The sequence below is a fragment of the Oncorhynchus nerka genome, linkage group LG25 (genome assembly GCF_034236695.1).
Source record: "Oncorhynchus nerka isolate Pitt River linkage group LG25, Oner_Uvic_2.0, whole genome shotgun sequence".
NCBI classification, from domain to species: Eukaryota; Metazoa; Chordata; class Actinopteri; order Salmoniformes; family Salmonidae; genus Oncorhynchus; species Oncorhynchus nerka.
The window spans coordinates 34320758-34336931 of record NC_088420.1 but is presented as its reverse complement, the minus strand read 5'-3'; positions in this window follow the sequence as shown (position 1 = coordinate 34336931).

The following is a 16174-nucleotide window of genomic DNA, read 5'->3' as shown; positions in this document are numbered from 1 at the left end:
CATAAAGATCATCAAGGACAACAACCACCCGAGCCACTGCCTGTTCACCCCGCTATCATCCAGAAGGCGAGGTCAGTACAGGTGCATCAAAGCTGGGACCGAGAGACTGAAAAACAGCTTCTATCTCAAGGCCATCAGACTGTTAAACAGCCACCACTCTCATTGAGTGGCTGCTGCCAACACACTGACTCAACTCCAGCCACTTTAATAATGGGAATTGATGGGAAATGATGTAAAATATATCACTAGCCACTTTAAACAATGCTACCTAATATAATGTTTACATACCCTACATTATTCATCTCATATGTATACGTATATACTGTACTCTATATCATCTACTGCATCCTTATGTAATACATGTATCACTAGCCACTTTAACTATGCCACTTTGTTTACATACTCATCTCATATGTATATACTGTACTCGATACCATCTACTGTATCTTGCCTATGCTGCTCTGTACCATCACTCATTCATATATCTTTATGTGCATATTCTTTATCCCCTTACACTGTGTATAAGACAGTAGTTTGGGAATTGTTAGTTAGATTACTTGTTGTTTATTACTGCATTGTCGGAACTAGAAGCACAAGCATTTCGCTACACTCGCATTAACATCTGCTAACCATGTGTATGTGACAAATACATTTTTATTTGATTTGATTTAAAGCTTGGTCGCAAATGGGTCTTCCAAATGGACAATGACCCCAAGCATACCAAAGTTGTGGCAAAATGGCTTAATTACAACAAAGTCAAGGTATTGGAGTGGCCACCACAAAGCCCTGACCTCAATCCCATAGAAAATGTGTGGGCAGAACTGAAAAAGTGTGTGCGGGCAAGGAGGCCTACAAACCTGACTCAGTTACACCAACTTATTGTGGGAAGCTTGTGGAAGGCTACCTGAAACGTTTGACCCAAGTTAAACGATTTTAAGGCAATGCTACCAAAAGCTAATTGAGTGTATGTAAACATCTGACCCACTGGGAATGTGATGAAATAAATAAAAGCTGAAATAAATTATTCTCTCTACAATTATTCTTACATTTCACATTCTTAAAATTAATTGGTGATCCTAACTGACCTTAAATAGGGAATTTTTACTTTGATTAAATGTCAGGAATTTAAAAAAATATATATATTTTAAATGTATTTAGCTAAGGTATATGTAAACTTCCGACTTCAACTGTAAATAGCACTTTTCAGTAGTGCTCAAAGAATGCCATTCCATGAGCTCAGCATTTATTTTTCAACTCAAGTCAACGAGCCCAATCAGTCCTCCCATGACAACAAATCATAAACAACAGATTAGGGCTGGCTAATATGTCCTTAGTTTTGGGGTTATGCTCAGGTAAAACAATTTGGCTAATCTATACAGTACTTCCATATTTCCAAGTCCTATTCTTGAAGATCAAGGGGTATAACATTTATTGGAATGACTGGAATTCTGATAGACTTTAGTTTGTAATGTAAAAATATAATTTAATCGTATTATATGTAGTAGAAAGCGATGGGTTAGAAGAAGCCAACATAACCAACCCATAAAGTACAATTTTACATACATATATGGCCAGCTATGTACATTTTAACATGGATTTATCCTGCAATAGATGTTGTTCAATTGGTAACATACATTTGTGTCTTCTTCTAATGCCTGTTAAGGGGAAAGTAATCTAAAACTAACGGAATGTAATCTGATTACGTTTCTGAGTTTTGGTAATCCAAAAATTACGTTACTGATTTTGGACAGGTAACTGTAACAGATTACATTTAGAATGTAACCTACCCAACCCTGTAGCTACGTATCTACCTGAAGAAAATAGAAAAGTAATCAGACCAGTACAGTGTAAAGGAGTTGTTGTGTAGCTCTGCTGGTAGGCATAATTGGGAGCTGTTTTGTTTTGGCCAGCTTTTGTCTCTTTCCTTATCAAGAGGTACTTTCTGAAAGGGTGCCTTTGCATTATTTCTCATGTGCCCAGTAAAAACTGTAATACATTTACCTGCAAATCAGCTATCAAAAAGAACAACAAACATTATCCCTGCCTCTTCAAAGCTCCATTACCCCCTTAAAATGCCACAAAATTGCCAGCACAGAATTCATATTTATCTTTCTGTTTGCATTTTGCAATGCTGATCATATTTAAACAGAGCTTTGAACAATGTGCACTTTTCCTGTCACAGACCTTTCATGTATTGTGTTGGATCAGGCAAAACTAAGCTTCTCGCCTGAGATTGTGTGGTGCCTATGTGGAATGTAAGGTTTTACAAAACAAACCTGCACCCCTTGGCTGAGGAGGCGGAGACTGCTGACTTGCACACTTTTCCAGAGAATTGTACATTTCTAAGGCTGAATCGATACAATTAAAATTTGCCTATGCTTTTAGAAGTTCCCCTTCCATTTCAAAGTGGGAACCTCAGCAAAGTTGTTGTTTTCTTAGTCTCTGCCATTTGCATCAATACTATCATCACTGACAGCCTGCCAGCAAACTTAAAGAGCCACTGTGCATAAAACAAATCATTTCAGGATGTCATAGTTGTGATGCTAATCTGTTTACGGGTTTCTTCACGATACACTAAAAGTTGCTTTGCGTTAAGTGCTTTGACTGCATGTCAGTGAGCATTGATTTGCAGTGTGGTGTGTCTGTGTGCGTGTGTGCGACCAAGCACACGTGTGTAGACACACTATGCAATATTGTACCCTGACAACCGTCGGCAGTGACGTTCTCTAGTCATTACGATGATCACTCGATCGTCTCTTCGCAGCAGAGGGTTCCTAAGAAGAGGGTCTCACAAGCCCTTCTGCTAAGAAGTAGTGGTGGTAATTAAAAGGCCAGCCAGGCTACAGAGAGGAGTCTAAGGCTGTCAATATGGTCTGTTAAGTGAGTTCAAAGGGAAAAAAAGAAAGTTGGAGTCGGGGTTCAGTGAGTGTGTGATGGCTCTGGCCGGTTCTATTCATCTTTAGGAGACCCGGCCTTCCTTCATGTTTGATAGGCCCTTCATTTTCATCACATATAATTATAATGAGGCTTTTCACACTCCTCATCACTCAATTATAACACAATATTGATTTGTCCCTGGAGAAACCATTAAGGATACACAGGCAGGAAATCATCATATACAGACTAATATGATAAATGTGTTTTAATCCCACGTAACATAACATACCATCTTGTAGTAAAGCACAAAATAAATGATTAAATTAAACAATTTTGACTGCTAAAGAGATGGGCCTCCTGTTTTTGGTCATTTTCTTCAGCCTGTGTACACATTAAATCACATTAAATTTCTTTGAATGAATCTTAATACAGTAATTTATCAGCAAATAACAGCAGTTGTAATGATACACACGCCCACATGTAATCATCGTTTTCCAAAAGGCTCCATAAGTCTCTTCCTACTGTAGCAGTGTTTTATTAGCTCAGGTAGGCTTACTTCTTTACATGGCCATGGCCTGCAGTGCAGACCCATCGCCAAGATAAAGTGACTAAAGGGGCAGTTGAAGTCAGTGAGGGGACACAATTATGGGGGGTTCATGCATTGTAATTATACTAAACAAAAATATAAACGCAACGTGTAAAGTGTTGGTCCTCAGCTGAAATAGAAAATCACAGAAATGTTCCATATACGCACAAAAAGCTTATTTCTCAAAAATGTTTCCTTTACAAACATCACATGACACAGATTTAGGACCTGAATGTTACTCGGACTAGTAGAAATTGTGGCCTGGTGGCCAGTGCCCAAAATCCTCATGTTCCAGTCCTGGATATCAGTCCCTTTCAGTTGATCCCCCAATAACTGTTGGTCCTCCTCAGTGACCTCACGGCTGAGGGTTTTAACTTTCCTTTTGAGAATTAGAATAGCAAGTACAGTCTTATAGCTCATGGCAATACTTTACCTGTTCGGGAAAATATACCCTAGATTGTCCTGATCATCTAGTTGAGCATTCCAGATAATGGCCTGCATCCCAGCACAAATGTCCCATCCACATATACTGAACACAAATATAAACGCAACATGTAAAATGTTGGTGCCATGTTTGATGAGCTGAAATAAATGATCCCAGAAATGTTCCACAAACTCAAAAAGCTTACTTATCACAAATTTGTTTACATCCCTGTTTGTGAGCATTTCTCCTTTGTCTAGATAATCCGTCCACCTCACAGGTGTGGCATATCAAGAAACTGTTTAAACAGCATGATAAATACACAGGTGCACTTTGTGCTGGGGACAATAAAAGGCCATTCTAAAATGTGCTGTTTTGTTACACAACACAATGCCACAGATGTTTTTTGTGAGTTTTGAGGGAGCTTGCAATTGGCATACTGACTGCAGGAATGTCCACCAGAGCTGTTGCCAGAGAATTGAATGCCTCCAACGCCGTTTTAGACAGCAGACCACCGGCAACCACAACAGCCCAGAACCTACACATCCGGCTTCTTCACCTGCTGGATCGTCTGTGACCAGCCACCCAGACAGCTGGTGAAACTGTGGGTTTTGCACTACCAAATAATTTCTGCACAAACTGTCAGAAATCATCTCAGAGAAGCTCGTCTGCGAGCTCGTCGTCCTTACCAGGGTCGTAACCGACTTCAGTGGTCAAATGCTCACCTTCGATGGCCACTGGCGAAGTGTGCTCTTCACGGATGAACACCGGTTTCCACTCTGCTGGGCAGATGGCAGACAGCGTGTATGGTGTCATGTTAGCGAGCAGTTTGCTGATGTCAACTTTGTGAACAGAGTGCCCCATGATGGCGGTGGGGTATGGGCAGACATAAGCTACGGACAACGAACCCAATTGCATTTTATCTATGGCAATTTGAATGCACAGCAATACTGCGACGAGATCCTGAGACCGATTGTCATGCGATTCATCCGCCACCATCACCTCATGTTTCAGCTTGATAACACACAGTCCCAAGTTGCAAGGATCTGTACACAATTCCTGGAAGCTGAAAATGTCCCAGTTCTTCCATACTCACCAGACATGTGACCCATTGAGCATGTTTGGGATGCTCTGGATTGACGTGTACCAGAGTGTGTTCCAGTTCCCGACAATATCCAGCAATTTCGCACAGCCATTGAAGAGGAGAGAGACAACATTCCACAGGCCACAATCAACTCTATGCGAAGGGATGAATCGCACTGCATGAGGCAAATGGTGGTCACACCAGACACTGACTCATTTTCTGATCCACACCCCTACTTTTTTTTAAGGTATCTGTGATCAACAGATGCCAATCTGTATTCCCAGTCATGTGAAATCCATAGATTAGGACCTAATGAATTTATTTCAATTGACTGATTTCCTTATGTGAACTATGTCTTTGAAATTGTTCCATGTTGCATTTATATTTTTGTTCAGTGTGTATTGAATTCTGATTATATCACGCTGTACCACAATAAACACAAAGTGCAAATGCCGAGACTCCGAGACCATTGATTGAGTGCTTTTGAAGTGACAGGTTGGTACAAAATCTGTAGCCTATGTCCGCTACACTGTATAAGACAATGGACAGAGCCCTACACACTTAGCAAGGCCATTTTGGTCATGAATATAGGCTACAAGATAGATAGGGTAAATCATCTATTACAAACAGCCTATGTGAGTGCAGCTGTGCACACAGCTGTCTTATCAAAATAAGGCTAAATAAATGCTGAAAAACAAAAATACTGAATAACATTTTGACTTAGAATATCAACACAACTGCAAAAATGCAAACAAATGAACGGGAACAGAACAAAACAGCGGTACCCAGTAGGCCTAGTAAGCAACATATCAGATGGATAAAGGCATGACACAATCTACATTTTGGCTAGTTACATTAAGTTAAACAATTGCTGTAAACAAAAAGTGAATGGAGATTCAAATAACCAAACATAGCCTACACCCTACTACAGTGAGATGCAGCCACGCACAGTCGTCTTGCCAAACAAACAGGCCTAGAGGCCTGCTTCAACATTGACAATTATGTCGCTCATGAGTACATCAACATACTGTGATATGGCACAATACACTTCTGTGGAGCAAATTCGACCTACATAATCAATTAAGCAATGCCAGCCTACCATTAACACGTTTACAATACATAGAGTTCCATTTACAAACACGAAAGCCAATAGGCTACCAAGAAAACCATAATAGAATGTATCTATTTCTGCGATAAAAATATACCAGCCACACTCTTCCTATGAACCAGTTGCTATTAAATAAAAAAATTTGTCCAGAAAACCTGTGGCTAGGTTAGAATTCTAGGCTAACCTGGGCTGACTCCTCTCTTCTAAGATCGTCAGGAACCGTCAGAGGTGGAGGCGGCTGTTGAGCCATTATGCTGGTTGCGCTTGTGGAAGGGTGGTTAGGCTCAGCTGCTGCTGCTCATCAAACTTTTTAGCTATTTTTATGTGGGGACATTATACTAAAACTGAGGGGGCACAAGGTTCAACAGAGGAGGTTAAGCCCACCATTGCCACCTTGTGGAGCTGGGCCCGTGCATCATTCTATAACAGAGAGTCAGTGGTTCTACATCAGTGGCAGTCAGTGCCGTTTAAGTTTGGGGAGGACAATATTTTTTTATGAGCATGGCCTTATTTCTGTTCAAGCATATTGGATGATGATCATTCATATTCCATCCATTCAGCTCAATGTAAAGTTGATAGGTTTAGGCTACTACATGATACTCAAATTTTCCCTATACCCATCATGAGGTTGCTACAACCTCGCCTGCGAATGAATGTTTATAACATACAGTAGGTGCACAGGTCGAGAGACAAATTGGAGTAATCAAGATGAAAGACAGTGACAATTTCTGTACCACTTTGCACACTCTTGCCTGCAGCTAGCTGATCTAGGTTGTAATCATTAGTCCAAACATTTGCAAATGATAGTTTCTATTGAACATATTCAGGTAGGTTTATCCCTGTTTCATTCTGTTTGCTTTATTACTTTGCTCATTGCATAATCCATTCTCACATCTACTCTAAGCGCTCTCCTTCTTTCTCCCTTTTCTTTCGTTTGTGGACTTCAATGCACAACACAACAGCTGTCAAGTCAAACCTTCAAACCATAACCGCTTACCGCAACAGACAGCCTACATCGTTGTCACCATATTAGCTAAAGTTCTAGTCAACTTAGCTAATAGAACAGGCACATTAGTAAACCTGATACAATCACGCAAAATCAAATTTATTTGTCACATACACATGGTTAGCAGATGTTAATGCGAGTGTAGCGAAATGCTTGAAACCTAAGATGACCTGGGGTACTAATGTAAGAAATAACACGTAAAAAAACAAAAAACTGCATAGTTTCCTAGGAACGCGAAGCGAGGCGGCCAACTCTGTCGGCGCCGGAAGTTGTATATCAGTACAGTGTACAGCAAACAGTTTAGCAGTTATACTGGTGGGTATAAATTTATGAAACCGAAAGCTTACCTTGACTTGTAAGAGTTCCATTGTTGGATAGCCTTAGCCAGCTAACCAGCATAAATAGCATTCCTCTCTGTTTGAGCTGGGTGTTTGAGTAGGATAAACGAGGTAGCTGCAATAGCTAACAAAGTGTGTAAAAGTGAAAATAAATACAATTAAAATGTACTGTATCTAGCTCTCTCTCTCCCTTTTTCTCTCTGTCTGCTGTTTCTCCTTAATTTTTGAAGAAATTAATTTATTGAAAACTATTAAACTATTGTCTTTCTCTCTCTTTGAGTCAACTACATGTTATGCACTGCAGTGATAGCTAGCTGTAGCTTATGCTTTCAGTACTAGATTCATTCTCTGATCCTTTGATTGGGAGGACAACATGTCAGTTCATGCTGCAAGAGCTCTGATAGGTTAGAGGACGTCCTCTGGAAGTCATCATAATTACTGTGTAAGTCTATGGAAGGCGATGAGAACCATGAGCCTCCTAGGTTTTGAAGTCAATGTACACAGAGAGGGACAGAAAATAGCCCAGAGAGTGCTGTTGAGGGGACTGTAGACCTTTATTGCAAAACAGTGTCTTTTAATCAGTTATTTGGTAAGATGTGAATATATTTATCAGTTTTATCCAAAAAGGATAACTTTTTAAATGTTTCACTATTTGGATTGTCATGAAATTCATTGAGTAAGATGATCATTCCATTCCTCCACTGAGGAGCCTCCACTGTTCTACATGTTGTAGCAGCGGCACAGTATGGAGCAAGAGACAGAGGGAGTGCGCATGCAGCCCCAGAACAGGAGCATGTGGCAGTGTCAGCAGCCTAGCGCGGCGCCGGCCAGGCTTCCTGGGGTTGGGACTGTGCTGTACTCCATACGGAGGGCCTGTGTCGGGAGCCCTGTAGCCATGCAGTCCCAGGTCAGCAGATGGGCCTGTGATTATTATTTCCAGGCCTGTCTTACCTGACCACTTCTTCACTCCGTGAACAGCTGTTTCACTCGCTTCACTGAGACACTACATGAACTGCCATTTTTCTTCTGCTCTTTACTTTGTACATAGTATAAATCTTTACTGTGACCCTGCTCCAGGCTTCATCCACCTGTGTCTTACCTCAGGCAAAATCCTGCTTTGAAGATTTATTTTCTCTTCTTTACCTATACAGCAAAAAGACTATAAACAGAATTGTGTTTTCTCAGACAAAGGAAAATGAATTGTAAGGTTTCCATAGTACTGAATCAGAAATTATTTCTATGCCTCTTTTATGCTATATGTTTTATGCCATATTCAAACATTAAAAAGTGCAAAGTGGCTTAGCCTTTTAAGGACAGTACATCCTTCTAATCTTTGCTCTGTCTGATGTATTGTGCCTGTATGTAAATATCTTATTCTGCCTCAAAATCTCTTTTGCATGTGAAAATAAAATAAAGATTGATATATTATATTACGTATTCAAAAGGTGTCCCAAATTAGTTATACCTACAATATATGGTACTGCGAATTTCAAATTGAACAACATGAAATGAATTGTACATAATGATACCACTTTTAGAAAGTTAAAAGACAGCGCAGTACTGTTAAAGCTTTTACAATACAATATTGTACACAATACCTGTGTAAAAATAAATAACCAATTCATGATAAACTGTTAGAACAAGACAGAAACAAACCGTAAAGACTGATAAAGAACATGTATTATCTGTGAAAGATTGCCAGGTCTTGGCGTCACATAATGCATGCTGTACCGTTTTTTTGGATGAATACCCTCTTTAGTAGACCAATTCATCACACTGCAGGGAATAATGTTCTACATCTTTAGGAGCACCAGGTGTCCACACTATTTCTGTATTCCAAACCCTAACAGTACAAACATGTTGTACTCCAGCCTAGATTCTATCCTAAAACCTCTATTACTGTTAATTATTGCTGTTAATTATTCCTAGATTATGATTTTTTTTCTGTGTATGTCAGGATGATATTTTCTGTCAGATATTAAAATGAGAAATGTTTTAAATCATTTGTGTTGGAAAATGAGCAAAGCTGCGAAATCAAACCCCGTGGCCTGAGAAATTACACTTGAGTTTCCCATTGTAACCGACTAAGCAGAGAATGTGCTTTATTGGATGTGAGTGTGAGATAGTGTATGAGATACCAACAGCCTTTGGTCTAAGAAAACAACACATCAAAAGTAATATCTACTCCACAATCCAAGAGAGACCTATTTGGTGAAAAACCAAACCTTTTGTTTGAACAGTTGAGGGCAGTAACAAAAACCAACTGGAGGGAAACATTTAACAAGGAACACAAAGAGAATTGCTGCTGCACTTTCGAGCAACCCAATTCATTCAGCATAGATTCAAGTACTGGAAAAAATGTATAAAAAGAAAAAGTTTATTTATTGATAAAAATGAAATGACAGAAAAAGGATTTGTTAGAAATGTACAACATTAAATAATAACTGCTGTTCTTGCGTATAGGCACAGAGGAAAATGGAATGCTCTTGCTGAACGTGGCTGGTGTCAGACATGGCACACTAGGCAGAGAACACCAAAATACATTCAGTATATATCATTAAACATGCAACAAAATAATCCTGACAGACTTCTTATGAACCTTATTGTCTGCTGATTGATTCTCACTATTAGGTTTCCGTTGTTGATCAGAATTTCCTCTTTCATGTAGCGAGTACATTTAGATCCCCGGCCCCTCCCTAAAACCGAGCAGTGTGCTCTCAAGGAAATGTGTGGAAATGAATTATGGAAATTTCTGATGGGAAACTTAGTGCATTAGCGTTTCATTTAGCTTGGCCGTATCCTGAAGCGCTGCTCCAACCTGCGAGGGACAGTGGTGGAAATATAACTCTCAGCAGCGGGAATGCCCAAAGGGGCTCCTCTCTGTCAGGGCACGGGCTGGACGATTTATCTGGCACTGACCTGGGTCTGTCTGATGCAAGCTCTCACACAGGTGGATTTATCACCCCCTGCCTGGCCCTGCAGCTCCAGCCCTACTAACTCTATACAACACTCCATTTGTTATACTCGCTCGGTAACCACAACCACCTCTGCTCAGTCTCCTCAACCTCTGGTTCTACTTGTGTCAACTCTCCAATTTGAAGGTAGTTACAAACTATAAAGAAAGAGATATGGTATTTATTTATTCTCTTTTATTTTGTATTAAGCCCTGATAAATATGGCTGAGGTATGCCAGTGGGGCATGGAATTATCTGTTTTTCATTGAAAGTTGCCTTTAAGTAGATTCACAGTGAAAACAACCCTTTGTTCCAGGCAAAATGGTTTACTGGTGTGGTTTTCAGCCAAATGGATATTTCTGGTATGTGCCATGATTACTTTAGATCAGACAATGGGTGAATAAAGAAAGACCCTGTTTAGCTGCTTGCTACAGAGAGAAATGTGCCTTAGATCAGTGGGTCAGCATTGTGACCCGGGCTTTGAGGCACAGTGCTCCTGAAGGGCCATTCCAACCAGGCCCTTGCTCTGAGAGAAAGGCAGCGAAGAGGACACAAACTGTAAGTGAAGACAGGCAGCTCTCAACAAGCATTACCTCATAACACCCAGGGGCAGTTGTAGCACTTATGTAACTGTGAGAGCTCAAAAGAAAGAATGTATTTGTCACAGGTGTTACTTGGTGTCTGGGCAGTTGGTGAATGCTAGGCTATGCATTAGAGATGCGGGCCTCATCCCATGACACACTCTACAGTGACACTCCTGTGGATTTGCAAATGGAACATTCCAACAACACTGTGCTCTTAAAAGCAATGCATAGAAGAAAAACAGTCTCAGCAAATGTAATTTTAAATCATGTCAACATATGTATGCCCCTATAAATACCATTCAGGGCAAGGTGGCTGGCTGGCTGTCTGTCTGACCCATGGACCATTATGCCATGTACACTACTTCTTTGCTGGCATCAGATCATGGATATATTTGTTTTTAATCACGGTATGGGGTTTGTATTCAACTCATGTTGAAAATAAGTTAACTGGAGAAAGAGTCATTACGCTAATATCTTTCAGTTTACAGTATAGTGTCATTATAGTAAGTAGCATGATAAATGGTTTACTGACATATTAAAAACAACCTGTGTGTCTACAGTAAAAGGTCAAAGGTCATATTCCGTTGGTGTAGCATTAAATCAGGCAGTAAATATAACTGATAACGCTTTATGGTTAACCATGTCTGGGTAATATATTTTCTTGTAGAAATTGTAAAAGCAGTTAAGTTATGCCCTGGACCTTACCTTATACTCGTTTATTAATGGTTAGAAAATCATAACATTTGCATTTAATCCTTCAAAAAGGAATTCATGGCCATAAACGTACTGTAAGTTATCTTACAGCGTTTTAAGTTGTGTTGAGTAAGAGCTACACAACATAGCTCCTGCTCCAGAGTGCAGTAAATGCACAGTCAGCCAAATAGTGATAACAAATATCAGCAAAAACACACTGTAGCAGCCAACTGGTCACCATGCGGGAGCCAAGCCCTTCGGCCAGTAGAAAGCTGGTCCTAGCCCACAGGCAGAGGCTACGGCGTACCCGCCTCCAGCATGAGCCGCGGCTCCAATCACAGTCCGTCACGCCAGCCTGCAGTGCATGCCTGGCATACGCCACTGCGCCTTGCCAAGGAAGATTTATACCTGGTGCTTGACCTAGTTGAGTTTGCATCTATATTAGTGGAGGAGAGGGCTTGGTTGTGGGGGTCACAGAGAGCTCAGGTCCTCTACTGATGCATCAGGATGATGGAGCTGGCTAATTTAGTGAGCAACAGTTGTCCCCTTGGCTGCCACAGATGGTGAGCTGCAGCTCAAGGCAGTGTATAAACCACCAAGCCCTGAGAGCATGTACTGTATCACCCAACAAAGGCCTGGTCATAAACCACAGGTAACTCAATTAACAGCCCTTTTGTTGAGTATAGAAAATATATTTATAGTGTTGAAGGAAAATTAACTCTAACCTAAATAGTGTCTTTCAAAAGGACTCACAGCACAACAACGTTCAGAAAGGTTATCCCTTCTATTTCTTTGAAATTCAGAATGAAATAGATATTTCAGTCTTTTAAATCACAGTGTGAATGACCTTTACAAAAACAGAAGGAAAATGTGTTGTTTTGCAGTTATTGTACAGTAAGCATCAATTTGCTGTAATCTTATTTGTAAGATTAAAGACATACAGATACTGTAAGGCCAAGTTATATCATGACAATGTAATGCGACAGAGTAGCATTTGGAATATAGTATTTTCCTTGACCAAAACTAATATATTGAATTTATGCCACAAACATTTCTCATACTATTGTATTCAACACAATAGCATCGTTTTCATTCAATTTGGCAACGTTGAATCACTATAGATAAGTCACCTGGCATTAGACCAAAAATAATTTGATGTCTATGGAATGAAACACCTGAGAAATATGTTGGAGCACAGAAGTAATTTGCATGATAGAATAACCTTCCTCGGGTGAGCAGGGAAAAAATAGATAATGTATTCAGTGTATTTGTGGTCATGCTCTTCAGTTCTTTATCACCAAGAGAATAACATTAAATCACCTCACAGGGGGAACGAGGCGCAGGAAGGGAAAGAATGAAGGAGCCTCTGGATCTAATGCATTCCCTGTGGAATAAACACCGCAGAATAAAGCCCTAATCACAAATTAAGTGGTTGTAGCCATAGTACCTTTGTAGAACATACCCGCAGACACGACCCTGTGAATATGTGTTCAAATTATTTTCCTAATCTCCGGCAACAGAAAAAAATACAAAAGGTAAGCTATCCAGTCCTCGGACAGTCTGTTTTTAGAGATATGGCATGGCTCATTTCCAAAGTAATCCCCTGTTTGAATCTCTCTTTCATTTGCTCTGAGTTAGACTGAAGCTCAGGGGTCACAAATAAATTATGTTAAAAGTTGTTCCTGTCTTTGGAAGGTCAAGCCACCTTCAACCTTATGAGGTCTGCCTCTTTTGACGCAGGCCGATATATGGTCCTTAGCAAGCTGGCTTGATCCTCGGTGTCCACATCACTAAGGAATAAATTGATCAGATTTTTCTAATGAAATGGCCACCCAAACTATTTGCATTGCCTGCCCCCCGCCCCTTTTCTACACCACTGTATGTTATTATCTATGCATTGTCACTTTAAAACTCTACCTACATGTACATATTACCTCAACTAACCGGTGCCCCCGCACATTGACTCTGTAACGGTACCCCGCTGTAGTATATGGCCTCGCTAATGTTATATTACTGCTGCTCTTTAATTATTTGTTACTTTTATACATTTTTTAGGTATTTTCTTAAAACTGTATTGTTGGTTAAGGGCTTGTAAGTAAGCATTTCACTGTTGTATTCGGCACATGTGACAAATACAATTTGATTTGATTTGATTTAACATGGTCCACACACGCCAACACAGTCGTGAAGAAGGCACGACAACGCCTCTTCCCCCTCAGCAGGCTGAGAAGATTTGGCATGGGCCCGCAGATCCTCAAAAAGTAAATGCAACTGCACCATAGTCCCCCACAGTGGACGCGTTATAATACCTATTAATCATGGAATGTTCAAACATGGAAATGGTTCCAATCGTTTTTCCACAATTAATTTTACAAACACTTCAAATTAAGTAATGTGACATTTTGATAAGCGTGTAATTCTACGGGGCGGCAGGGTAGCAAGTTCGAATCCCCGAGCTGACAAGGTACAAATCTGTCGTTCTGCCCCTGAACAGGCAGTTAACTCACTGTTCCTAGGCCGTCATTGAAAATAAGAATTTGTTCTTAACTGACTTGCCTAGTAAAATAAAGGTAAACATTTTTTTTTTTTATATCTCGAATAAGGTGAGTTTTATCAATATATTCACCTCAATCTACACAAAAAAATATTGAAATGCTAATTAGCAACAGAGAAGACCTTGGCAAGACTACAAATTCCTGCAGGATGCTCCTGCATGTCATCTCTAGCCAACACTATCAGCTACCCTGATCAGAGACCTGTGCCTAATCAATGATGGAATCCATGTGCTGTATTGAAATTAATTAAATAAAGTGTTGAACTTCTTCCGTACCCATTCTCTGTCTTAGCTAGCCACCGACTACACTTTAGCTAGCTAGTTAGCAGAGCAGTAGATCAAAAAATAATTGTATTTTGCTTAGCCTAGATAATTGTTTATACAGTATGTTGACTTTGGTGTCTATTTCAGACCTTATGGTATTTTTCAACGATGAGCATCAGAACATTAAAAGGGGAGAAGACCACTATAAGTCTGGCCATGTGCAGCTATAGTGAAGGGCAACTTACCAGTTCGGTCAGGGTCAGCATGAGGGAGAAAGTTTATCCTGTGTTGGTGAGTGTAGCTGTTATGTTAAGTATGAGCATTTTAGTAATACAATGTGGTCTATACACCTGTCAGCTCCACGTTACTGGTAGGGACACCTGCTTCTTCATTGTGTGGACCACCAAAGCCTCCATCACCATCCTCATCCAGCGTGATGACCTCTGATAGACTCATATTGATCTGCCTGTCAGCAACTGTTTTTAGGGAAGCCAATGGTAAAGAAATATACCACATAATTCATACACACACACTAGGCTCCCAGAATAGGTTATATTACTTACAAGTTTTGATCAAAGCAGCCAACTAAAGTAATATAGTTAATGTAAGTTCAATCACAAAGGCTGGTCTGAGTGCATCTCTTCACAGCTTGATTTAGTAGTACAACACATTTCACATTGTATTGTATCATGGGCACAGTGGGAATTTAGATTTGTATTTTTTTTAAATGATGTCTTAACCCAAGAGTAAGAGAGAGAGAGTACATCACTTCCAGCAGATCTCCTGGCTGAGAGTGGCATTGATCTTGCACTGCTTCTCGTGGGGTGAGCCTGATGTTCCGCATATCACGCCTCATGTCTAAAACATGGGGAAAAGTGGGCATAAATACCAAAAATGTATGTATCTACATATTCAATGTTTTACACTTTTGTATCATATTTGAAGGGTTACTGACCTGTCTGTCCACAGGCTCGGTGTGCTGAATTCTCCACAACTGGAAGCTCGCATCACACTGGCACAGGATGTCCATACACAAAGAGACATTTGGTCAGTGGTAGGTATTTGTCAATGCTGTATCACCATCTTTAACCAGACAGAACCATACACAAACATGACAAACATTCTGTGCAGATATACTGTATCTACAAATGCATTGTTGTATTACATTTGATGAGTTACTGAGTTACTGAGAGACTCGGTATGCTGTAGTTGCTACAATGGGATGCTTGCGATCGGAGCACACTGGCACAGGATATCTATGTACTGGATGGCCTGAGGGATTCACTGACTTTGGACTGGAAAACAAAGAGACATTTGGTCAGTGGTGTGGCTTTTTCAATGCCGTATCAACACCTTTATCTGGACAGAGAATTAATTGTTCATCATAACACAAACCCACCGTGGACAATGTGATAAGTGGTCCCTCAACACTCAATCTTCTTGCCTCCTTGTTTGTTCTTGTTTCCCAATCAACAGTCTGGATCTTTGTCTTCTGCCATGGTGGATGAGCTACCTTTTTCTGGTAAATACAGGGCCATTTTTCTTTTTCATCAGAAAATGGCAGCTGCAAACCCAAGTGCTGTGGCAAGATGGCGCCCAAAAACATGGCTGACGCTTTCCATTCTCCCAAACAAGTGTGCTATTTTGTTAGTTTTTCGGGGTTTGTGTAACTTATTTTTTTACTTATTGTGTACATAATGTTGCT